General features: G+C 38.6%; 1 protein-coding gene across 4 annotated transcripts in view; it reads left to right on the top strand.

The window, feature by feature from the left end:
• Nucleotides 1-2,920: 2,920 nt before the first annotated feature.
• MICU1 (mitochondrial calcium uptake 1) overlaps nucleotides 2,921-25,300 on the top strand; it is a 249,123-nt gene continuing 226,743 nt past the window's right edge. For 3 of the 4 annotated variants that reach the window (XM_058696656.1, XM_058696655.1, XM_058696653.1), the window contains exon 1: nucleotides 2,927-3,052. The gene's annotated coding sequence lies outside the window, so the exon portion shown is untranslated. Of the gene's footprint in view, nucleotides 3,057-25,300 lie in introns of all 4 variants that reach the window. The other variant, XM_058696654.1, reaches the window with a different exon arrangement.

Genomic DNA, 25,300 nt, shown 5'->3' with positions numbered 1-25,300 from the left:
AGCACCACCCTGGTCCATTTAAACAGCATATCTCATGATCCGGGAATCTGTATTTTTTAATTTTCCCCAGGTAATTCTGAGATATTTGATCATTAAACTGATTTATGAACTATTGAATGTGGCAAAAAATACATTTATACCAGGATGTAAGTCTCATTATATAAATAAGCTGCCCAAGGGCAGGAAATGTGCTTCTAAACTTTATAAGCTCGGCACCTATTATGAGACTTGCATGCAGTAGGCATTTAACATATGCTTATGAAAATAATTCTGACCTCAAATTTTATTGGAGTCTTAATACCTAGTTTGTGTAAGGAATGTAAACGCACGTTAGGGATATTCTGTATTCATGTGAGAAGAACTACTTTGCACAGCAACCTGAAAGACAGTACTGGATTGGTGGATTGATTTCTTTTTTTAAAAACTTTTTTTTAATGTTTGTTTATTTTTGAGAGACTGAGCATGAGCAGGGAGGAGCAGAGAAAGAGGGGGACAAAGAATCCAAAGCAGGCTCCAGGCTCTGAGCTGTCAGCATAGAGCCCAACACAGAGCTTGAACTCACAAACTGTGAGATCATGACCTGAGCAGAAGTGGGATGCTTAACCGACTAAGCCACCCAGGCGCCTCGGTGGACTGACTTCTAATGCAGAAGTAGTTGTGCTCAGTTATAACCCTGAATTCTAACTTACTCTATGCTTCTGAAAAAAGATAAAGAATACTCCCATTTATGACTGATGTAATGTGTAAATTTTCTCTGTCTCGTTCCTCTTTCCACTAAATGTTCTACTTGTTGACAAAATGACTAGACAAAAAATAAAATAGTAGCTAACATTTGTACGATATCAAACTGCAGTTCTCCAAGTGTAGTCCCAGGACTCCTGGGGTTCCTGAAACCCTTTCTGGTGATCCATAAGGTCAAGATTTTTGCCGGTAATATAAGGCGTAATTTGCCTTTATCACTCTCATTCTTGGAGGATACAGTGGGGTTTTCCAGAGGCTATATCATATGTGTATCAAAAGAAATTAATGAAGAAAAGATACAAGAATTAGCTTCTTCTACAACCTGGATGTTAAAAAAATGTACAGGAGGGGCCCCTGAGTGGCTCAGTGGGTTGGGCGTCTGACGTCAGCTCAGGTCATGAGCCCCGCGTCGGGTTCCGGGTTCCGGGTTCCGGCCTGACAGCTCCGACCCTGGAGCCCACTTCAGATTCTGTGTCTCCCTCTGTCTGCCCCTCTGCTGCTTGCACTCTGTCTCTCGCATTGTCTCAAAAATAAATAAACACTAAAAAAAAAAAAAGAAAGAAAGAAAGAAAAAAAAATGTACAGCAATTTACAGGCTCTTCTAATTTTTTTGAAAATGTAGTTATTATTCATAAAAATGTTATTTATGTCAGCATACAATGGGTTTAATATTTAAAGAAAAATTGTTTAATGTTTATTTTTGAGAGAGAGGCAGAGGGTGAGCAGGGGAGGGGCAGAGAGAGAGGGAGACACAGAGTCTGAAGCAGGCTCCAGGCTCTGAGCTGTCAGCACAGAGCCCGATGCGGGGCTCAAGCTCATGGACTGTGAGATTATGACCTGAGCCTGAGTCAGACACCCAACTGACTGAGCCACCCAGGTGCCCCAAGGTTTAATGTTTTTTAATGACTAAAATTAAAAATTTGTCAGTTTTAATTTCTAATATGTTAAATATTGATAGGTATAATACACATAAACAAAAGTTGCTTGGAGTCCTCAAAAATTTTTGGGAGAGTAAAGGGATCCAAAAAGACCAAGAAGTCTGAAAAACAGTGATTTATGTTTTTACATGTTATTTAGTTTTATACAGACAAATATAAGAATTAAATTAAAATTAAAATTAAGATTAATCTAGGGGCCCCTGGGTGACTCGTAGTTTTAAGCATCTGGCTTCAGCTCAGGTCATGATCTCGCAGTTCACGGGTTCTGTGCTAACAGCTCAGAGCCTGGAATCTGCTTCAGATTCTGTGTCTCTGTCTCTCTGCCCCTCCCCCGCTCACACTCTGTGTCTCTCTCAAAAATGAATAAACACTAAAAAAAATTAAATCTAATCTAAAATTAGATTAAATTACACCAACTTAAAAAATAGATTTTTAAAAAACATTTATTTTTGAGAGAAAGAGAGAGAGAGAGAGAGTGAGCAGGGGAGGGGTAGTGAGAGAGGGGGACAGAGTATCCGAAGCTGGCGCTTTTGCTGACAGCAGAGAGCCCAATGTGGGGCTGAAACTCCCAAACGGTGAGCCACCCAGGGGCCCCTCCATGGTTGTAGCCTTTTCCACAGCTCTGCTAAGGAAATTATTGAAGAGGGAAGTTTTTATTTTGAAAGTCCTGTGGTATCATAATCAAAATATTTTTATTCTATTTCCCTAGCAGTAGTGATGATCCTTTTCCATCCCCACTTCTGACAGCAACATCTTTGATGAAAAACAAGTTAGTGGCTTAGGGCTAAACTCTCCAACAGTGTTACTTTGCAAAGAAAACAGCCGAAAAACCCAGAGTAGAAGTAGTGGTGAGGTTTCTAAATTCAAAGAAGCTTCAAGGTCAGGAAATGGGGAAATTTTACTAGAAGCCTAAACCTAAATACAGTTCAAAAGGAACAATTCCCAAGTCACTGTGGTCCAGTTTTCTTTTCACTGACTCTTTTTTCTTAGTCAACACGTAAACGGACTCTTTTTAACTGAATTGTGTGTGTACACTCCTTGTGTGTGTGCTGGGGAGGGACGGAACAGGAGGGGACCAGAGATAAAAGCCTGAAAATTTCCGGGAGCCCTTTCACTTTCCCGCCTCAATACTGAGGGGGGCGGGGCCCGAGGCCGGACCGGGGCGGGTTGCTTCCCTGGCCCCGCCCCAACCCTAGTTCTCCGTGCCCCTCCCACATGCGTTTCGCCATGATCCCAACAGGCCCAGCGGCTAGGAGGGTCACGTGAGGGTGGGCGGTGGAGGAGGAGGTTTTCCTCCGCTGGTTTTTCGTCTCTATGGTTGTCAGAGGTGGGCGGCTTTGATCCAAAGGCATTGGCAGCTCCAGTGTGGACAGGTGAGTCCTGGACCCTTAAAGGTGTAAGGGACAGCCATTTAGGGAAGGCGAAAGGGAAGGCAGGGCGAAACAGCTTTAAAGGATCTGGCCGCCCGTGTGTTGGCTTTGGGATCCGGCGACTTCTCGGGTCTGGCGGCATAGCTGTCTTCCCTGACGCGCTCAGTTCAGGGGCTTGAGAGGAGTCCTTAGTCGTGTCTGCTTGCCGTCCTCCGCTTTCCTTCATCTCACCTCGTCCCTTTTCGCTGTCCCGGGAGAGCTCCCAGTGCAGAGTTCCCAACGGCGAGGTTCACTTGGGCGCCGATGTCCCTCTCTTTTCCGGCAACCTGGAGATACACAGGTAGACTTGACTAGTTTCGCTGGGATTTGTTGATGTGGATGGACGTGGGTGATGGAGTTTACACTTAGATGCCTTATGGGTAGAAATATTAATTATTGAATCGGAAAAAGAAGTAGAAAGTCAGTGGGAACCCGAAGGAGCAAAACATAGTGCAGCCTTCTTGGACTGTTCAGTTTTTGTCTTTTACGATGCTTTCCGTTTTCATTCTCGCTTAAGTTTCCTTTTTACCATCCCGTCCTGGCCCACCGTACGATGTTTTGAGAATGAGTCGAGTGTTACTGACTCTGTGTGAATGTTGAGAGAAGAGTTTAAAACGGACTGTTCTTTAAGTTGCTGTCTCTGCTATCTTATGGTTACTTTTCTTTCCCTTTCAGATGCCTAAAAAGTGTTGTTAAGTATTTGTAAATGTAATGTAAGAAGAATTACTATTTTATGGCCAAGGGACTGGAATAAACTATTCCCCTTGTGGTACCTGGAAAGACTCACTTTCTTTGTTATTTTATAAATGTTTTTATCTCCAAATTTTGGGGTGGTTTGGCTATACCTTTGTTTATGTTAAAGTACCCCTTAGGTCCCGTGTGCAAGTAATCTAGCAGTAGAAGAAAGGAGTATGCTGACAAAGTGAACCAATTTGGGGTTGATAGATGTAGAATTAAAGTTTAAAGTTAAACCATATGACTAATAAAACGTCAGCATCTTGAGACACAGATATCACCCTGGATGACCAACACGCTGTCTTTCCGGTGTTGGACAAGGTAATGAGTTTGTTGAACATCATCTTGTCTTAAAAACTTTTTAAAACTTTTCACTTGTTTGTGAGAAGATGGTGTTGGCCTCCAGCTACTCTTTATAGTCACCCTTGATAGGTGATTATCTCTTCCACTTAAGATCATCACTCTGGCCATCTAATTATGTCTGGCCATCTAATTATGTCATTGACACCCTCTAAGTGTCCTTACTGAAAATTGTGAAACACAGAGTAATACTAACAAAAAGTGAAGATTCAGGAGTTGGTTCTGTGCTTGGGGAGAAAGGGAAAGAGTGATAGAAGCTAATAAAAGCAAGAGAACAAAAGCACGTATCGCTACCTTCCTTTATAATTTATAGACCATATTCAGTAGACTTTTTATATTCCCACGGATGCATCCTTGAGACTGACTTTCCTATATTTAAGAATGAACAATGGTATGTAACTTTTCCCATGATGCATTATTACATGAAATAATTATAACTGAAAGATTTAACTGACCCTTCAGGTCTTATATTATTTAGAATTATAGGACTAAAGTAATTGATAAGGTTATTAAACCTAATTTGGACACTTTTAATCTTTAGTTTTACTTTTTGAGCAATTTTTGTAGTGGTGGCATCACGTGCTGAATGTTAACCAGTTATTTTCCATATAGAGTTGTTTAGTATATTTGTCTTTTTGCTTTAAAGTTTATTTATTTATTTTGAGAGAGAGAGAGAGAGAGAGAGAGAGAGAGAAGTGGGAAAGAGGCAGAGAGAGGGAGAGACAGAATCCCAAGCAGGCTCCACACTGTCAGCGCAGGGCCAGACGGGGGGCTGAACCACGAGATCATGACCTGAGCCAAAATCAAGAGTGTGGTGCTCAGGGTGCCTGGGTGGCTCAGTAGGTTAACCATCTGATTTCGGCTCAGGTCACGATCTCCCAGTTTATGGGTTCAAGCCCCAGAGCCTGCTTCGAATTCTGTGTCTCCCTCTCTCTCTGCCCCTCCCCCGCTCGTACTCTGTCTCTCTCTCTCTCAAAAATGAATAAACATTAAAAAAAAAAAAAAGAGTGGGATGCTCAACTGACTCAGGCACCCTTATATATTCCTTTCAAAAAGGGAATCAATTTTGTTTTTAAAGTTTTACTTGCACTTTTTTTTTTTCCCCACTCAAAACAAAAATAGCTTGGGTGTTTGCCAACTAAAAAAGTTGATTCTTTTAAAATAGATTTTCTAGGGGCGCCTGGGTGGCTCAGTCGGTTGAGCGTCCGACTTCGGTTCAGGTCGTGATCTCGCGGTCTGTGAGTTCGAGCCCCGAGTCGGGCTCTGTGCTGACAGCTCAGAGCCTGGAGCCTGTTTCAGATTCTGTGTCTCCCTCTCTCTGACCCTCCCCCGTTCATGCTCTGTCTCTCTCTGTCTCAAAAATAAATATTAAAAAAAATAAATAAAAAATAAAAAAAAATAAAATAGATTTTCTATACACTTTGTAAATTATGAGAAAATTATTAATGCTTTTAAGACATTAAATGTTGTTACATTTGGAAAAATGGAAATATGGTGAAAATATAACATTGAAAGTCGGAATCCTAATTTATGTTTTCCCCTGCCACCCTGTAACCACTAGTTAGTTCCCTTTGCATATTTGTGAATCAGTGTGCAAAAGTAGAGTCTCAAGTAAAACTCCCTGGGAGAGGTGGTACTAATAGCTCCAGGCTTACATCCTACAACCTTAGAAACTCCAAAAGAGAGAGAACTTCCCTGTGTCTGTGATTCCAGCAAACTACTATATGAGAATTTCATTAACCGGACTTGGGTCATTGCCCATCCTGGCAGTAGTCTCTATGGTCAGAGTGATAGAATGCTTTGTGTGGTCAAGATTGGATCTTGTTCTCACCATGGAGTGGGGTAGGGGGATACCGTTTTAAACTACATGAATTAGGAACAGGCAACGTCAGGGTGCCTGCCTGGCTCAGAGGTAGAATATCCTATCCCCCTCTTGATCTTGGGGTTGGGAGTTCAAGCCTCACATTGGGTGTAGAGTTTACCTAAAAAAAATAGACAACAGGTTTTCTTTAGGGAAATTGAGGTGTCATTTTTCTGGAGAGGGGAGAATGATTCCTGGACAGGCAAAAACAACAGATGTTCACTGAAATAATTTTATATGTATTTGTTTTTTTTTTTAATTAAGAGAACTTGCTTTCCTTTACCCAATATAAATTAATTGTATTTTGCAGTTTGAGTGTTAGTGTTTTTTTTTAATGTCTATTATTTTATTCATTTATAGAACTTGAAATTTAAACTCCTTGACTAGCATATATTTGTGCTGTTGTTATATGTTTAACCCTGTACTCTGGAGTAGTCAGCTTTTCTAACTTTAGGTATATTGTGTGTTTGTCAGTTTGTTAAAATCATTTATTGGTAAATTTTTTTTTTTTTCACTGTAGGTGAACTTAACAAATTGTAGTTTTATAAATAGTAAATAAAGTTTTGAATATTTAAATGTATGTAGTCAGTATGGTTAAATGCTTGATTCTTTTAATTATTACACGTTTAAAAATCTGTTAGTATAGAGGGGCATCTGGGTGGCTCAGTCGGTTGAGCGTCTGACTTCGGCTCAGGTCATGATCTCGCGGTCCGTGAGTTCAAGCCCCGCATCAGGATCTGTGCTGACAGCTCAGAGCCTGGAGCCTGCTTCAGATTCTGTGTCTCCCGCTCTCTGCCCCTTCCCTGCTCATGCTGTGTCTCTCTCTGTCAAAAATAAATAAACTTTAAAAAAATATATTTAAAAAAATGTGTTAGTATAGTAACCATTTCATTTTGAGCATTATATGAAAAAGAAATGATAATTGTCACAAATTGCTGTCACTGGGCATTAACTTTAAGACTATAGTTAACATTAATGTCTGGTTTTGTATCTTTATGGATTATTCTAATGGTTCATTGTATTTTAAGAGAAAATATAATTGAAGTTACATATTGTTTACTCCACTGTCTTGATTTTGTTTAAAGGAAATGTTAGCAGTTCAATTCAATGGACATTTGAGCTTTAATTGCAAACGTTGGTGTCACGGGCTTTAGTTTAGACAGATTCATATTCTAAAATCCAACTCCATCACTTCTTGATGTTGAGCAAGTTACTTAATCTCTCTGAACTTGAGTTTATTCCATTATCAAAATAGAAATAATAACACTTGTCTCAAGGGGGGGGTCTTATAAGGAGTAATTTAATGTATGCCAAGGGTCTGGGATGTAGTAGGTACTTATTAAATGTAATTGTTAATAATAATGAGAACAAGAAATAACGTCTAAAAAGATTTTACTACCCCAATTTCAAAATGTTTAGCTCCAGAGGGTTTAAATGTATATATAGGTGTTACGGAATTAATTGTTTTGTGTCAGTTTGTCTTGATTTTAGCAGGTTTTTAAATTCTGTGTTACATAGATAGCAATAAACTAAAAGACTGTTTAAACTACATAATTATTAGAGGACTGCCCAAGTATTTGAAGATGGCCTAGTCCAAGTATGAAAACTGTTAGGATAGGCGAATGTATTGAGAGAATTTTACACAGACTCTGAGCTCAGCAAAGTTTAATATTAAGTAGGGCTTACATTCCTTGGCTATACAAGGCGACCTAGGTGTTGAGCACCTTGGATGTTGATATAAGAATTTATGGTGACTTTTGGTAACAGGCAGAAATAATAAAAATGGATTAGCTTTTATTTTTATTTATTTATTTAATGTTTTATTTATATTTGGGAGAGACAGAGCACTAGTGTGGAAGGGGCAGAGAGATGGAGACAGAATCTGAAGCAGGCTCCAGACTCTGAGCTGTCAGCACAGAGCCCAACACGGGGCTCGAACTCAAGAACCATGAAATTATGACCTGAGCTGAAGTTGGACACTTAACCGACTGAGCCACCCAAGAGTCCTGGATTAGTTTTTATTTTTAAGGATGAGTTCAGGGTGATGGTTACATGAAGTAATGCTTTGAGAACATATTATATTGGACACCTGCAGGTGGAAGAGATAATGGTTTAGAATGTTATTTGAAAAACAAAAAAAGGCAGCTGTAGAATTGAACAACTGTGAAAAGTGACTGGCTTTAAATATAATTTTTATGTGGTATGGGAAATTAAATATTGCCACTTTGAGAGGAGAGGTGTTTTAGCCCTATTTATGAGCAAGTAAATAGCTAGAAATGGATTAATCTTTTTTTCCCCGAACTGATAGAGTAATCAGTTTTAACATTTCCTAGGCTAACTAACTAACAATAAGTTCAAGGTGGTTTTTACTAACCATGAGACAATTGAAAACTTAATGTAATCTTGGAGAAATATATTCATATAATTCATGTCAGGTATACAAATAATGTTTACATTTCTCTTCAAAGTGATTTCGTATTGGTCATTTAAATCTTAAAGTCCCTATCTTAATACCTTGCTTGTTCAGAGTTGGTGGTTACTTCGTGTCTATTTTTTTTTTCTTGAGAGTGTGCACATGTGCGCAAGCAAGCGCACGAGCAGGGGAGGGATGGAGAGAGACAGGGAGAGAGAGAATCTCAAGCAGGCTCAGCACTGTCAGCACAAGAGCCTGACACGGGGCTTGAACTCGTGAACCATGAGATCATGACCTGAGCCGAAATAGAGTCAGACACTTAGTGGACTGAGCCACCCGGGCATCCCTAGGCTGATTGATTCTTGATGCCAGAACCAAGTCTTACTCATCATAATATCCTGAATATGCAGCAGAGTACTTGTAGTCTATACAAGTTCAGAACATGTTTGGTGAAGAGTAAGATATTTCATCTGCCTAAAAATCAGAATAGAAATAAGATATAATTCAATAGACTAAGTCTGTACACTGTAACCTATATCAGTCTGATGCATTAGGAAAACTTACTTGGAGACCTCTAGAAAATTCTATCCACACTTTTTACCACACATCAATAAACATGTTTTATCTGTAATACATACCAAGGCAGTGGAGAGAGAGAGAGAGGAAAAACATTTCCATTCGTTAAGGAGCTCATAGTCTAGTGGTAGAGACAGCCAGATGAATTGATAATTACAACTTAGATTTATGCTAATTAAGATTCAAATTAAAAATTCAGTTTATCGCTTCAGTAGACACATTTCAGGTGCTCAGTAGCCGCATGTGGCTTGTGCTTACTGTATTGAATAGTAGATGTAGAATATTTCTATCATCGCACCATATTCTGTTTGACAGAGCTGTTGTAGAACATTATACACTTGAACCTACATTCCCTAATTTCAGCTGATAGTTAATTTTCATTTCAATCATATTCCTTCCTTGTTCAAATAAAACTTGCTTTTGGATTTGAAAGTTGTATTTTTTAAAATTATCAAGTGAATTTTATAATACATTTCAAATAAAGTGATATTGTTCATTTTCTCATGTCTTTGATATGTGATAGCATTTAAATTAAGTAGTTTCAGAATTCGATTAAAAAAATTTTTTTTAAGTTTATTCATTTTTGAGAGAGAGAGAGAGAACACAAGTGGGGGTAGTGCAGAGACAGAGAAGGAGACACAGAATCCAAAGCAGGCTCCAGGCTCTGAGCTGTCAACACAGAGCCCAACAGGGCTGGAACTCACGAACCATGAGATCATGACCTGAACCGAAGTCAGACGTTTAAATGACTGAGCCCCCCGGGTACCCCTCAGAATTTGGTTTTTAACTTCAGCATTGGTATCATCTGACTTTCTATCCTAATAATTTCTGAGATGGCAGTGTAGCATAATGGTTAAGAGCAATGGCTTTGAGATCCGAGAAATCTTCCTCTGCCATCTGTTGGCTGTGACTTTAAGCAAATTTTCTAAAAGCATTGAGCTGTGGTGTCCTCAGTAAAATAGGAGTAATAATACTTACTGCAAGAGTTATGGAAAATTAAATAAGGTAACAGATATTAGGCTTTTAGCATAGTACCCCTCACAGAGTATTGTTCATTAAATGCTGGCATTAAAGAGAATTTTGAACAACGAGTTGTTTAAAAGTTATTTAAAAGAAAACAATTTTTTGAGAAAGTTGGAGACATTGGAATAGAGGCTGGGTATTAGAACATACCAAGGAATCAATGTGAAATTTGTTAAGTGTAAGTGTGACATGATTATGTGGAAGGAAAGTCTATATTTTTGGAGACATATCAAAATATATAGCAGTGAAATGATAGACTGTCTTGAGAGTTGCATAAAAATGATTCACAAAGACATACGAATAAAAGGGATGGAAAAATTGGTCTTAATATCCATTTCTGGTGAAGAAGGATTAATAAGTACCATATTTACCTTCCTGCCTGAAATAGCTAAAAAGGCAGACCAAATATACAAAGCAGTGGTTTCCTAGATTTTGGACATGGTGCAGCAAAGGAAGGTGATCCTTGAGAGATGGGAAACAGATGGGGTGAGCTCTGTGACTGCTCTGGTGTGCTGCCTGGAGTTTCCCCCCTGTAGAGCAGGGAGGGGGAATCCCAACCAGAGCACAGGGGTCTCCTTGAATTGACACAGCCTGGGGAGGCCAAGGCGGCTGGAGTTTGCACGACAGGGTACTAGAGATGAGAAAGCTGAAAGGAGAGAAAACTTTGGACATCTGCAGAGGCTCCCCCTCAAGTACTGAGTGGAGAACTGATCAGTGCACACATGTGAGGAAATTACTGAAGCTAGGAAAAGAACCACCTGAAAAGAATAGAGAACAGTACTCGAAAGAGTTTTCGCAAAGGCAGAAATAGTGTTTTTTTCTCCTGTCAGCCAGAGTGGAAAATGTCTTACTAGGTCATATAGAGTACTCAGAAGGGCTTTGTTTTAGTAGTGGGATAAAATTAGGTGCTCCAGCCCAACCTAAAAAGCTTTAAAAAAAAAAAAAAAAAGCAAGACCTGAAAAGGTCAAACTGTTTCTAAGAGACTTAATTATAAGCTCAAGAACAGTTATAGGAATTCAAAAATATCTAGCACCCAACAAGGTAAAATTCACAGTGTCTAGCATCCAATCAGAAATTGCTAGGCATGGGGTGCCTGGGTGATTCAGTCTGTTAAACACCAGACTCTTGATCTCAGCTCAGGTCTTGACCTCGGGGTTGTGAGTACAAGCCCTGCATTGAGTTCCACACTGGGTGTGGAGCCTACTTTAAAAAAAAACAAATTACTAGGCATGTAAAGGAGCAGGAAAATACGACCTATGATGACAAGAAAAAAAATAGTCAAAAGCAAAACTGGTGACAGGTGATAGAATTAGTAGAGAGGAGTATTAAAACAGTTTTTATAATTGTATTTCATATGCTTAAGAAACTAAAAGAAAGATTGATTATGTTAAATAGAAGCATGGAAGATAGGGAAAAGACCCAAATGGAACTTCCAGAGATAGAAACTCTAATGTCTGAGATGAAAACTACACTTGTTGGCATTAATGACAGATTAGACATTGGAGAAGGAAATTTATACTGAAGCGCATGAAGTATACAAAATAATCTATGAAGAGCTCTTGCTATAAGTACTTAATTTGACTCTGGTCAAGTTTTTACATGTAACTTGAATTTATGGGAGATAAAGGGACTAGAGAAACATTGAAACCATGCTGTAAGGAAGCAACTAGATAAATCCAGAATTTGAGAAATGCTGCAATTTACTTGCCCTGTTCTCTTTGAAAATTAAGGTTGTGCTGTGATTACACAACATGGTGGATATACTTAATGTAACTGAATTGTATACTAAAAAGTGGAGAAAATGGTAAGTTTTATGTATATTTTACCATATTTTTTTTTTTTAAACATTTTTTTTCAACGTTTTTTATTTATTTTTGGGACAGAGAGAGACAGAGCATGAATGGGGGAGGGGCAGAGAGAGAGGGAGACACAGAATCGGAAACAGGCTCCAGGCTCCGAGCCATCAGCCCAGAGCCCGACGCGGGGCTCGAACTCACAGACCGCGAGATCGTGACCTGGCTGAAGTTGGACGCTTAACCGACTGCGCCACCCAGGCGCCCCTATTTTACCATATTTTAAAAAAAGTACCATTTTAATCATTTTAGGTGCGCTGTTGGGAGGCATTAAGTATATCTCCGTTGTTCTGCATGCATCCCCACCATTCATTTCCAAAACATTTTCTTCTTCTTAAATGGAAAACTGTACCCATAAAATGGTAACTCTCCTTTTATTTCTCTTGCCAGTCTCTGGCATCACCAATCTACTTTCCGGTTCAATGAATTTCACTACTGTAGGAACTTATAAGTGCAATCTTATAGTATTTGTCTTTTTGTGACTGGCGTATTTCACTTATATAATGTCTTTAATGTTCATCCATGTCGTAGGATGCATCAGAATTTCCTTCCTTTTTTTAAAAATTGTTTTTATTGTGGTAGAATACACATAAAATTGACCATCTCAACCATTTAAAAAAAAATTTTTTTTTTAACGTTTATTTATTTTTGAGACAGAGAGAGACAGAGCATGAACGGGGGAGGGTCAGAGAGAGAGGGAGACACAGAATCTGAAACAGGCTCCAGGCTCTGAGCTGTCAGCACAGAGCCCGATGCGGGGCTTGAACTCACGGACTGCGAGATCATGACCTGAGCCGAAGTCGGACGCTTAACCGACTGAGCCACCCAGGCGCCCATCTCTCAACCATTTTTTAAAAAAATTTTTTTTTTAACGTTTTTATTTATTTTTGAGACAGAGAGAGACAGAGCATGAATGGGGGAGGGTCAGAGAGAGGGAGACACAGAATCTGACACAGGCTCCGGGCTCTGAGCTGTCAGCACAGGGGCCCGATGCGAGGCTCGAACTCACGGACCGCGAGATCGTGACCTGAGCCGAAGTTGGCGCTCAACCGACTGAGCCACCCAGGCGCCCCTCTCAACCATTTTTAAGTGTACAGTTCAGTGGTATTAATCTAAGTACATTCAGATTCCTGTGAAACTACCACCAACATCCATCTCCAGAACTTGCAAATTTATATTAAATACATCTATTTTTTTTAACATTTATTTATTTTTGAGGGACAGAGAAAGACAGAGCATGAGCAGGGGAGGGGGAGAGAGAGAGGGGGAGACACAGAGTCTGAAGCATCCTCCAGGCTCTGAGCTGTGTGTTAGCACAGAGCCTGACTCAGGGCTCCAACTCACGAGCTACAAGACCATGACCTGAGCTGAAGTCGGACGCTCAACTGACTGAGCCACCGAGGTGCCCTAATACATCTATTAAATAATAACTCTATATTACCACCCCCCACCCCCAGCCCCATGTAACCATGATTCGACTTTCTGCCTCTAAGATTTTGACTACTCTAGGTACCTCATGTAAGTGGAATCATACAGTGTTTGTTGAGACTGATTTATTTCACTTAGTGTAATATTGAATAACATTCATCCATGTTGTATTGTGTGTCAGAATTTCCTGCCTTTTTATGGCTGAATAATATTCCATTGTATGTATAAACCATATTTTGTTTATCTGTTCATCTGTTGATGGACACTTGGGTTGCTTCCACTTTTTGGCTATTGTGAAGAATGCTGCTATGAGTATGGGTCTACAAATATGTCTCTACTTTCAGTTCCTTCAGACATATTCCCCAAAGTGGCATTGTTGGATCATATGATCATTCTCTGTTTAATTTTTTGAGGAACTGCCATAGTTTTCCATAGCACCTAGCTGTACCATTTTATGTTCCCATCAACAGTGTACAAAGATTCCAGTTTCTCCAGTACTTGTTTTTTCTGTTCATTTCTTTGATTAGACTAGCAAGGTTTATGACTAGTCTTACCAATTGTTTGCATTAAAAGGAAGATATTTAGGTGTAATGTACTTATTGATGTTTTATTGAAATTTATATTACATAGTATGGTACGGTTTTTTTATAAAGTATTTTTCTAATGTTTATTTTTGAGAGAGAGAGAGAGAGCAAGCAGGGAAGGGGCAGAGAGAGAGGAAGACACAGAATCTGAAGCAGTCTCTAGGCTTTGAGCTGTCAGCACAGAACCCCATGCGGGACTTGAACCCATGGGTCGTGAGATCACAAGCTGAAGTCAGACGCTTAACCGACTGAGCCACCCAGGCGCCCCTACATAATACAGTTTTTATTTGAATTATCACAGCAGCATCCTGTTATCGTATTTATTCGTAATTTACTGTGTGTTGGACACTGTGCTCAGCTTTGTACAAGCATGTTCTTATTTAATCCTCTTCATAGTCATTTGCAGTAAGTGTTATTAACCCTGTTTTATGGCAGCACAAAGTTGCCAAGTCAGGAATCAAACACAAATCTGATTGGGGCACCTGGGTGGCCCAGTCCGTTAAGTGTCCAACTCTTGGTTTCGGCTCAGGTCATGATCTTGCAATTTTGTGGGTTTGGGACTGTCAGTGTGGAGCCTGCTTTGGATTCTCCACCTCCCTCTCTTTCTCTCCACCACTTCCGCTGTCTCTGTCTCTCTCAAAACAGATAAATAAACTTAAAAAAAAAACAACAAACACAAATCTGACTGACTTCAATATGGCCAGAAAGAGATCAAGTTTATAAATTCTGATATCTAGAATTAATGAATTAGCAGATTACCTTGACAGAACTCTCTGTTCCTCAGTTTATAAAAACAAAAGAAAACAAAACACAGTGCAAACTTATCTACCTGTTCAGTAAAGCTTTATTTTGTGATCTGATTTTGCTTTCATTAAATCCTGAAGTTGAAAACATCTTCAAGTAAGCAAGGGAAAAATCTTAAAAAAAAAAAAAAAAAGTACCTCTTTAAATAGAAGTTGAAGTAAAGGTAAAAAAAGGTAGGACAATATGCAGTGAAATATCTAATATTGCTGTCAGCCTAGCAGGTTCATTTCTAGAGAGAACATAAATATAGACAGATTGTTATAAAAGAATATTGATAAAGATGTCTGTTTCTGTGAAGACTAAAAAAAATTCCACTGAAATTGTTATTTATGTTGAAAGAGACTTCTTTGGCAGAAATATGTATTATTTTTACTAATTGGTCCATAGTACTGATCAGTTCTTTGCTGTTGAATGAGACTGAGCGGACCCACAGGTGCGTTCTGACATGAAATTATTATTCCATTTTAATCCTGGTGCCCCACTTTCCATATCTGAAAATTAAATACAGTACAAATGAGAGAGTATTCATTGGAGCACTTATAAAATAAAGAGTTTTCTGCAAACGCAAAGTGACATGCTTATTAAATATTGATCGCTTTGTTCTGTCTTCACATATCATTTCTGTATCACAGTAGGATTTAGAGCTTTTAATTTAATAGGGAAGCCCATAAAGTACCTTCTCATTCTGTGGTGCATATAATGCACTGTTGTTGATCAAAGTTTTGTATTTTCTTTATTTAAAAAATTTTTACTCTTCCTGTCACTGTCAGCTTTTTGTAGAGTTAGACTTAGCCAGCTAGTACTTTTACCATACATTCCCATGTTAAAACTTTATGGACAAAGCAAACAGACTTAGCAATGAAAGAATTAGCTGATTAGCAAATTACAAATGAGGACTTGGTTTACATAGGCCATTTAAGGTTTATGCTGTTGTACAATTAAATTAACTCAACCTAATAGCTTTTTGAATGGTTGAGTGTCATTAAAAAACAATTTTATATTGCATATATTACAAATACATATAGCATGTATAAAATTACATGAAATATATATGTACCCTTTAAATTTTTTTTAAATATGTATTTATTTTTGAGAGAGAGAGACAGAGCACAAGTGGGAAAGGGGCAGAGAGAGAGACACACGCACAGAATCCAAAACAGACTCCAGGCTCTGAGCTGTGAGCACAGAGCCTGATGGCAGGGCTCAAACTCACGAATTGTGAGATCATGACCTGGGCCGAAGTTGGACACCTCACTGACTGAACCACCCAGGTGCCCCTGTACACTTTAAAGAGTAATTAAGGAAGTGAACTATGTAGATAACCATCACCCAAGCCCAATGAGAACACTTCTATTACCCCAGAAGTCCCCCATGTGCCTTTTCCTAATCACAGCCCTCTTCTCTTTAGGAGACAAATTACCACCCACAATTTTGGGGATAATCATGGTTATGTGTATCACTAAATACCTTATATAGATGAAATGTAATTATATATATTCTTTATGATTTGCTTCTGCACTCAACATTATATTCATGAAACTTACCATTGTTACTGGTAAAGCATTTTTGGGGAGATGTAAATTTTCCTAAAATTAATTTTGTGATTCTTTATCTTCTTTTTTTTCTTTTAAGTTTATTTATTTTTTAGTAATCTCTGTGCCCAACATGTGACTCTTGAGATCAAGATCATATGCGCTTCCAACTGAACCAACCAGGCACCCTTCTCTCACTTTTTAAAAAAATATGTTTTATGGGGCGCCTGGGTAGTTGAGTCGGTTGAGTGTCCAACTTTGGCTCAGGTCATGATCTCGCGGTCTGTGAGTTCAAGTCTGTGCTGATTGCTCAGAGCCTGGAGCCTGCTTCAGATTCTGTGTCTCCCTCTCTCTCTGCCCCTCCCCCACTCATGCTCTGTCTCTCTCTCTCTCTCTCTCTCTCTCTCTCAAAAATAAATAAACATTAAAAAAATATGTTTTATATTGAAGTAAAAATGTATAAAAAATAAAGGTGTGTTTTAATGAATAATTATGAAGTGAATCCCTCCCTGTTTATTCATTATCCAGATTAGGAATTAGGATATTGCCAGCCCCTCAGACTCTTTCATTTCCACTGCCATGTTTTTGTTCTTATTACAGTTTTCTTCCTTCAGAGGTAACCCCTATTGTGACTTTCATCATTATCAATTTCTTGGCTTTCCTTTATTTTTATGTTAAGCAGTATGGTTTAATAGTGTCTTTTTGAATATTGTAAAAATGGAATAACCCTGAGTTTTCTGTTGTGTCTTCTTTTTTCAACATTATGTTTGTAAGGTTTTATCCTTATTGTATACAGTGTAGTCCATTTGTATTGTTACCATATAGAGTTCTCTTATGTGCATGAACTATTATTTTTTATCCACGTTAACTGTCAATAGACATTTGGGTGGTTAATAGTTTTTGATTACTACAATGTTGCTATGAACATTCCCTTACATATCTGTACATTTCTCTTTTTTAATTTTTCCTTTCAGATTTTTTTGAAGTTTATTTATTTATTTTAGTAATCTCTACACCCAACATGGGGCTTGAACTCATGATCCCATAGTCAAGAGTCTTATGCTCTTCCAACTGAGCCAGCCAGGCGCCCCCTCAATTTTTTTTTTTTTTTTTCCTTTTTAAGGAACTAGTGGTATAGTTTGGCTGTTAGTCTTTTGTTGATTATATGAATAGTTAACTGTTTTGTCCCTCTCTGGACTTAACTTTGTAGTGGTTTTTTGATGTCTTTTGTAATGTTTCTTATGGTGTCTTTTCTGATGCCTTGTATGGTTTTTTTTTTTTTTATGATTGCTTTTGATAGACTTTTATAGTCTTTTATATTTAATTTTTTTGGTATTGTTTAAAAATTTTTTTCCTACTCTGATGTCATAAAGATGTTCTCTTATTTCATCAGCTAGAGACTTTATGTATTTCCTTTTATACTGAAGTGTTTAATCCACTTACAACTGATATTTGTGTATTGTGAATCCGTTTATTTCTTTCCTCATGCATATTCAGTGTTCCAGCCTCATTTATTGGGAAGTCTTCCTTTTCCTACAGATTTGGTATCCCACCTTTGTCATACAGGATGTATCTATTTATGTGGATATGTCTTAGGGCTTGAAGTTTTTCTTCTGTTCTTCTATTTGTTCCTCTGTGGCAATATCACATTGTCTTAGGTATTAAGATTTTGTAATGAGTTTTAATTAATGTTAGAGCAGGATCTCCTGCTTGTGTTCCCCCCCCCCCCCCCACCTTCCCCCAAGCATATCTTAGCTTTTCTTGGTCCTTTGTACTTCTCTGTTCATTTTAGGGTTTGTCAAGGCCCACTAAAATCCCATTAGGATTTTCATTGGGATTGCATTGATACCGTAGTTTAGTTTGGGAAGAATCTTCATCTTTACAAAGTTTTGTTTTTCAGTGTATTAACATGATGTTACATTTATTTAGTCTTATTTATTTATTTATTTATTTATTTATTTATTTATTTATTTTAAGATCTCCTTTAACGAGGTCTTTCAATGAAGTGTTATAAGATTCTCTATCATTTTTTGAACATCTTTTATTAGACTTATTCCTAGGTCCTTTATATTTTTGCTTTTTCTTCTTCTGTCTTTATTTTATTTTTAATTGTTGAGATGGACACTTAATTTGTTCTTTCTTTCCTAATAAATATATTTAAAGCTAAGTATTTTCTTTTAAATAGTGTGTCCCACAGGTATTTTATAAAGGCAACTATACTGAGACTTTTTGAAATAGCTTCAATAGACATAGTCATGAATTTACCACAATAATCAAAATATAGAGCAGTTCCTTCCACTCCTAGAAACTGCCTTAGGCCCCTCTGTTGCCACCTTCTTCCCCCACTCCCAACTCTGGCAACTATTGATCTGTTTCCTGTTAACAAGGGTTTTGCCTTTTTTACAATGTCATACAAGTCATACAGTATATAACTTGGCTTTTTTTTTTTTTTTTTTTTAAATTTTTTTTTTTCAACGTTTTTTATTTATTTTTGGGACAGAGAGAGACAGAGCATGAACGGGGGAGGGGCAGAGAGAGGGAGACACAGAATTGGAAACAGGCTCCAGGCTCCGAGCTGTCAGCACAGAGCCCGACGCGGGGCTCGAACTCACGGACCGCGAGATCGTGACCTGGCTGAAGTCGGCCGCTTAACCGACTGCGCCACCCAGGCGCCCCTATAACTTGGCTTTTTAAAACAAATTTATTTCTTAAATTTTTATTTATTTATTTTGAGAGAGAGAGAGAGTGTGTGCACATGCACACACAAATGGGGGGAGGGGCGGAGAGAGAAGGAAAGAGAGAATCCCAAGGAAGCTCTGTACTGTCAGCACAGAGCCCCATGTGGGGCTCAAACTCATGAACTGTGAGATAATGACCTACTCCTTAAAACTGGCTCAGAGCCTGGAGCCTGCTTTGCAGTCTGTGTCTCCCTCTCTCTCTGCCCTCCCCTACTCATGTTCTCTCTCTCTCTCTCAAAATAAGTAAACATTAAAAAAATTAAAAAAAAAAAGAGTTCATTCCTTTTTAATTGTGGTTATATTCTATTGTATAGTTATGCCACAGTTTGTGTGTCTGTTCAACTGCTGAGAGATACTTGAGTTGTTTCTAGATTTTGGCAACTAAAATAAATATAAACATTCACATACAGGTTTTATGTGAGCCCAGGTTTTCATTTCTCTAGAGTAAATACCCAGGAGTGGATTATTGGGTCATATGGTAAATAGATGTTAAGCTTTATGAGAAAATGTCAAACTGTTTGCCAGAATGGAGGTACCATTTTGTAGTCCCACCAACAATGTATGAAAGTTCACTTATTTTGCATTTTTGCTGCACTTATATTGTCAGTAATTTTTCTTTTAGCCAAATAGGTGTATAATGGTATCGTTATGGTCTTAATTTGCATTTTGCTAATGTGTTGAATACCTTTTTATGTGCCCATTTATTTATGAATTAGAGCTGCTGAGAACATTAATTTACACTTTTGTGTGTGTGAACATGTTTTAATTTCTCTAGGGTAATTACCTAAATTCAGCTAGAATTTTTTATACATTGCTAAAGATCAAGTTTGAGGTAGCACTAGCATGTAGAATCTCTAGAAACCGTAGATACAGGAAAGTTCATAGGCTCTTCTGCCATCCAAGTACTAACCAGGCCCGACCCTGCTTAGCTTCTGAGATCAGACGAGATCGTGCGCGTTCAGGGTGGTATGGCCGTAGACTCACAGGCTCTTCTCAATAGATCTCCACCAGAAGCTCACCCATAACATCAGGGAAAGTGCTTCCCAAGGATTCAGCCCACAGTATGGGGGGCATCCACCACCATGAGAAAAGCAAAAAGCTCATTTCAGACCTACATAACATAAGTCTCAAGCCACTGGGGAGGGATAGCAAACCCTGTCACCTCAGCCATTGAAGCTAGAGGAGGGGAAAAGAAAAATAAATCCTCAACCCCTGAGAAAGGGGCAGAAAACTGTCAGAAGCCCAGAATCAGAAGTCTATATCTGAGGAGAGACAGGGCCATTGAGAAAGTCCCATGCACAAGACCCAGGCACAGTGCCATGGGTCTCTTCTGAAAATTGTGGCTATCCCAGGACAGCAAAGAACCCTTCACCAGGCTAGCACACACCAAGTAACAAGCACTCAGGAAAAATGACATGTTACCTAAAAGGGAACAAAGGATTATAGCAGACTTCTCAGAAATGATGAAAGCCAATTTCTTCTTCCTTTATTCCTGAATTTCCAGGTTTTTCTGCAGTATTGTTTTCCCCCATCTGAAGAACTTTTTGTAGTTTTTTAGAGCTGTGTGCAGGTAGAGAATTACCATGTTTTGATACTACAGATCTAATTTAATCCTATGAAGAATGTTGGGCTTTTTTTTTTTTTTTTTTTTTTTTTTTGCCTTAGCAGGCAGTTGGCCTAGTTAGGTTTAGGCTGCAAATTCCGACCCACCTTTTATGGGTTGTAGTTCCAATGTCAGTTCTGTTTTCATAATTTTGCAGTACTCTCCAGACTTTTCCCTTGTGTGTACCACACAGTGGCCAGTCTTGGATGTTGGTGGTGGTCTACCGCATAGTTTAGTTCACAAATCCTTTGTTTTGCTGCTGCTGCTGAGACCCATGCCTGTGCACCTTACAGTTTCACTTTATTGAACTTTCGCTCTCTGTGATATTCCCAGCATTTCTTCGCTCCCAAGAACCCCTCTTCCTTTGACTCAATCCTGAAATTTTCCTTTCCCTACTCTGTCACATAATTTGACTATGTCAGCCTCCTGAATCAAGTGACCAGAGGGTAGAAAACTAAGCAAAAGGGTTCCCTCAGTGCTCTTAGAGCACAGTTCCTCTGGTCAGAGAGAATTTTTCCCTTTTTTTCTGATTTTAGCCTTCCTAGCTGCTACTTATTCTGCACTGCTATAGGTGTGCTTTGTTCCTGGGATGGGAGAAGATGAGGAAAGACATATACACATTTACACACACAAATCCAGGGAATTTCTCCCACTCTCTCTTACTCATTGAAGCCCTTTTCCTACTCATCAAATCAGAAACAAATGGCTCTTCTTGGAGACCTCCTTGCATCTGGGACACATCTGGTGTCAGGCAAACTTTAAATTTTGGTATGGAGAGACCAGAAGAAAAAATTGGGGAAAGTCATTACCATTTCTGTGCTTCCTTGAGATCTGTTTCATTTTCCATTCTGCCTGCTAACATACTGCTTTTCAGAGTCTCAGTTATTCCATCCAGGGCTTTTCATTGCATTCAGTGGGAGACAGGAAGGAGTGTGCTGACTTCATCTTAACCTGAAGCAGAATCTCTATAGTCAAGTTTTAGGTAAACTTCCTTTTCTTTTCTTTTCTTTCTTTTTTTTTTTAACTTGCTTAGTGTGTGTGTGTGTGTGTGTGTGTGTGTGTGTGTGTTTTGAGAGAGCGCACGCAAGTGGGGGAGGGGCAGAGAGAGAGGGAGACGCAGAATACAAAGCAGGCTCCAGGCTCCAAGCTGTCAGCACAGAGCCCGATGTAGGGATCAACCTCACAAACCATGAGATTATGACCTGAGCCAAAGTCAGATGCTTAGCCAACTGAGCCACCCAGGTGCCCCTCTATAGTCAGGTTTTTAATACTTTTTATTATGAAAAATTTTAAACATATACAAAATTATGAATTCTGTCATACACTCACAAACTCCCATGTACCCATTGCACAGCTTCACCATTTATCAACATTTGGGCAATCTATTTAATCTGTAACTTCCCACTCTCGCTATCTTTTGACTTTAATTTTTTAATTTTTTAATTCTGATTTAATTTAATTTTTTGAGAGAGAGCAAGAACATCAGTGGGGGAGGGGCAGAGGAAAAGGGAGAGAATCTTAAGCTGGCTCCATGGAGCCTGATACAGGGCTCGATCCCAGGACTATGAGATCATGACTTGAGCCAAAGTCAAGAGTTGGATACTTAATTGACTGCACCATCCAGGGGCCCCTGTCTCTTGACTTTTAATTGCAAAACCCAGATGTCATTTTGTTCTAATTTCTATAATTTTTATGTGTGTTTGAAAAGAACATGTAATACGCAGTTGTTCAGTGTTCCATATATGGCCATTACATTAAATTGGTGATCATGTTAATAAAAATATTTTATATCCCTCCTGATTTTAAAAATGTTTTTACTGATACTTTTTTTTTCTTATACCGCAGTTTATTTTGAACTTTAAGCTCTGTAAAGTCATAATACAGGGGCACTTGGGTGGCACAGTTGGTTAAGCATCTGACTCTTGATCTCTGTTCAGATCATGATCTCATGGTTCATGAGATTGAGCCCCACATCGGGCTCTGTGCTGATGGTGTGGAGCCTGGTTGGGATTCTGTCTCTCCTTCTGTGCGCACATGTGCATTCTCTCTCTCTCTCTCTCAAAATAAATAAATGAACGTAAAAAAATTTAAAGTAATAATACATAGTTGTGTTACTTAAGTCTAATGTATTTGTGTTAGGGGGTGCTAAAGATAGTTATCTCTTTTTTTGTGTGGCCTTGAACTTTGTTAAAGTAATATTTTAAGCTCTTATGGAAATTAACATTTAAGAGCTTTAAACTACATATGATAAACATGTTATTTATGATGTATTGTTATCCTGTCAGTATGTTCATAGAGTTTTAGCTTAAAAATCTTAAAAGCTTCAAGCTTTTAAAAATGCTTGCATTTTCACTTTTGACAATACTATTCCAATAGGTGTGAAGTGGTATCTCATTGTGGTTTTGATTTTCCTTTCCCTAATGACTAATGTCGAACATCTTTTCATGAACTTATTGGCCGTTTGTATATCTCCTTTGGAGAAATGTCTATTCAAGTCCTTTGCTCATTTTTAAATTGGATTGTTCCTTTTTTGTTGAGTTGTAGGAATTCTTCCCACTCTCCCTCCCTCCCCAGGAGTTCTTTATACATTCTGGATATTAATTCCTTATTAGATATGTGATTTGCAAATATTTTCTCCTTCTATTGGTTGTCTTTTCTTTCTCTCGATACTGTCCTTTAATGTACAAAAAAATTTTATTTTGCTGAAATCAGTTTGTTTTTCCTTTTGTTGACAGTGCTTTTGGCATTCAATCCAATAAGTTATTGCCAAATCCAAAGTCCTAAAGATTTTCATCTTTGTGTTCTAGCAGTTTTTTAGTTTAGCTGTTAAGTTTAGGTCTATGCTCAATTTTGAGTTAATTTTTGTGTATGGTGTAAAGTAAGAGTCTGATTTCATTCTTTTGCATGTGGACATACAGCTTTCTCATCACTGTTTATTGAATAGCTCTTTTCATGTTGAATGGACTTAGCACCCTTGCTGAAAATATGTTAACCGTATATGTGGTTTATTTCTATGCTCCTATTTTATTCCATTGGACCATATATCTGTCTTTATGCCAGTTCCACACTGTTTTTCTTGTTGTAGCTCTGTATTAGGTTTTGAAATCAGTAAGTGGTAGTTCTTCAACATTGTTCTTTTTCAATATTTTTTTGGCTATTTGGGATCCCTTGAGATTTCATATGAATTTTTTTTTTTGAGAGAGAGAGAGAGTGCAAGTGGGGGGGGGGGGAGGAGCAGCGGGAGAGGAGAGAGAATCTTAAACAGCACAGAGGTGGATGTGGAGCTTGATCCCCCAACCCTGGGATTATGACCTGAGCTGAAATCAAGAGTTAGATGCTTCACTAACTGAGCCACCCGGGTGCCCCAAGATTTCATATGAAATTTTTTAGAAGACTTCTTTTTTAAAAGAGCCATTTAGATTCACAGCAAAACTGAGGAGAAGGTATAGCAATTTTCCATAACCCACTGCCCTCACATGTACATAGCCTCCCCCATTATCATCTTCCCCTATAAGAGTGGTACATTTATTACAGTTGATAAACCTACTGATACATCATAATTGACCAGAGTCCATATTTTACATTATGGTTCACTTTTGGTATTGTATGTTTTATAGATTTGGACACATGTATAGTGACATGTTCATTATTATGGTATTATACAGAGCATTTTCACTGTCCTAAAAATCCTCTGTGCTTTGCCTATTTATTCTTCCTCCTGCCCCAACCTTTGGCAACCTCTGATCTTCCCATTGTCCCTACACTTTTGCCTCTTACAGAATGTCATATAGTTGAAATCAACTGCATGTAGCCTTTTCAGATTGGTTTCTTTCAGTTAGTAACATGCATTTAAGGTTCCTCCATGTCTTTTCATGAACTGATAGCTCATTTCTTTTTGGTGCTGAATAATACTCCATTGTCAAGATATACCACATTTTATTAATCCATTCACCTACAGAAGGACATCTTGGTTGCTTCCTGGTTTTGGCAGTTGTGAATAGAGCTGCTATATACATCTGTGTGCAGGTTTTTCTATGGACTTAAGTTTGCAGCTTCTTTGAGTAAATACCAAAGAGTGCAACACCGGATCATATGGTAAGAGTATTTTTGCTTTTGTGAGAAACCACCAGACTGTCTTCCAGAGTTACTGTACTGTAGGACTGCTGACAAAACTGACTCCATCTTTAGCCCTCCATTTTGTTCTCCCCTCTGGCGCACAGATGGCACTACCGTAGATAACTAGCAGAGAGCCTCTCTGGCACGCAGATGGCACAGATGGCACACTTTAGATAACTACCCTATGACCTTGCCTCTGTGCCCCTTGCTCCATAAAAGCTGGAAAGTAACGTCCAGATAGGGGAGTAGAATAGGGGGGAAGAATACCTGTGTGCTGCCTGGATTGTCTGTCCCCTGATCCTCCCTGTCATGTAAGTTACCCTGAATAAAACTCTTTGTAACCATATGTAGTGGCTTGCTTTGTTTTCTGGTATTGAAACCAGTCTGGAGAATACATTATTGACCCTCCTCCGCCTTCTATCCTTCACCTTTATGCCTTCCTATCAGTAATGAATGAGAGTTCCTATTGCTCCACATCCTCTCCAGCATTTAGTATTGTCAGTGTAGCACATTTTGGTCATTGTAATTGGAGGGTATTTCTATTTCAGTATTTTAATTTGCATTTCCCTGATGACATATGATGTG

The sequence above is a fragment of the Neofelis nebulosa genome, chromosome 13, assembly GCF_028018385.1.
Source record: "Neofelis nebulosa isolate mNeoNeb1 chromosome 13, mNeoNeb1.pri, whole genome shotgun sequence".
NCBI classification, from domain to species: Eukaryota; Metazoa; Chordata; class Mammalia; order Carnivora; family Felidae; genus Neofelis; species Neofelis nebulosa.
Note: the sequence above shows the minus strand (reverse complement) of the source record. Positions and strands in the feature narration are given on the sequence as shown.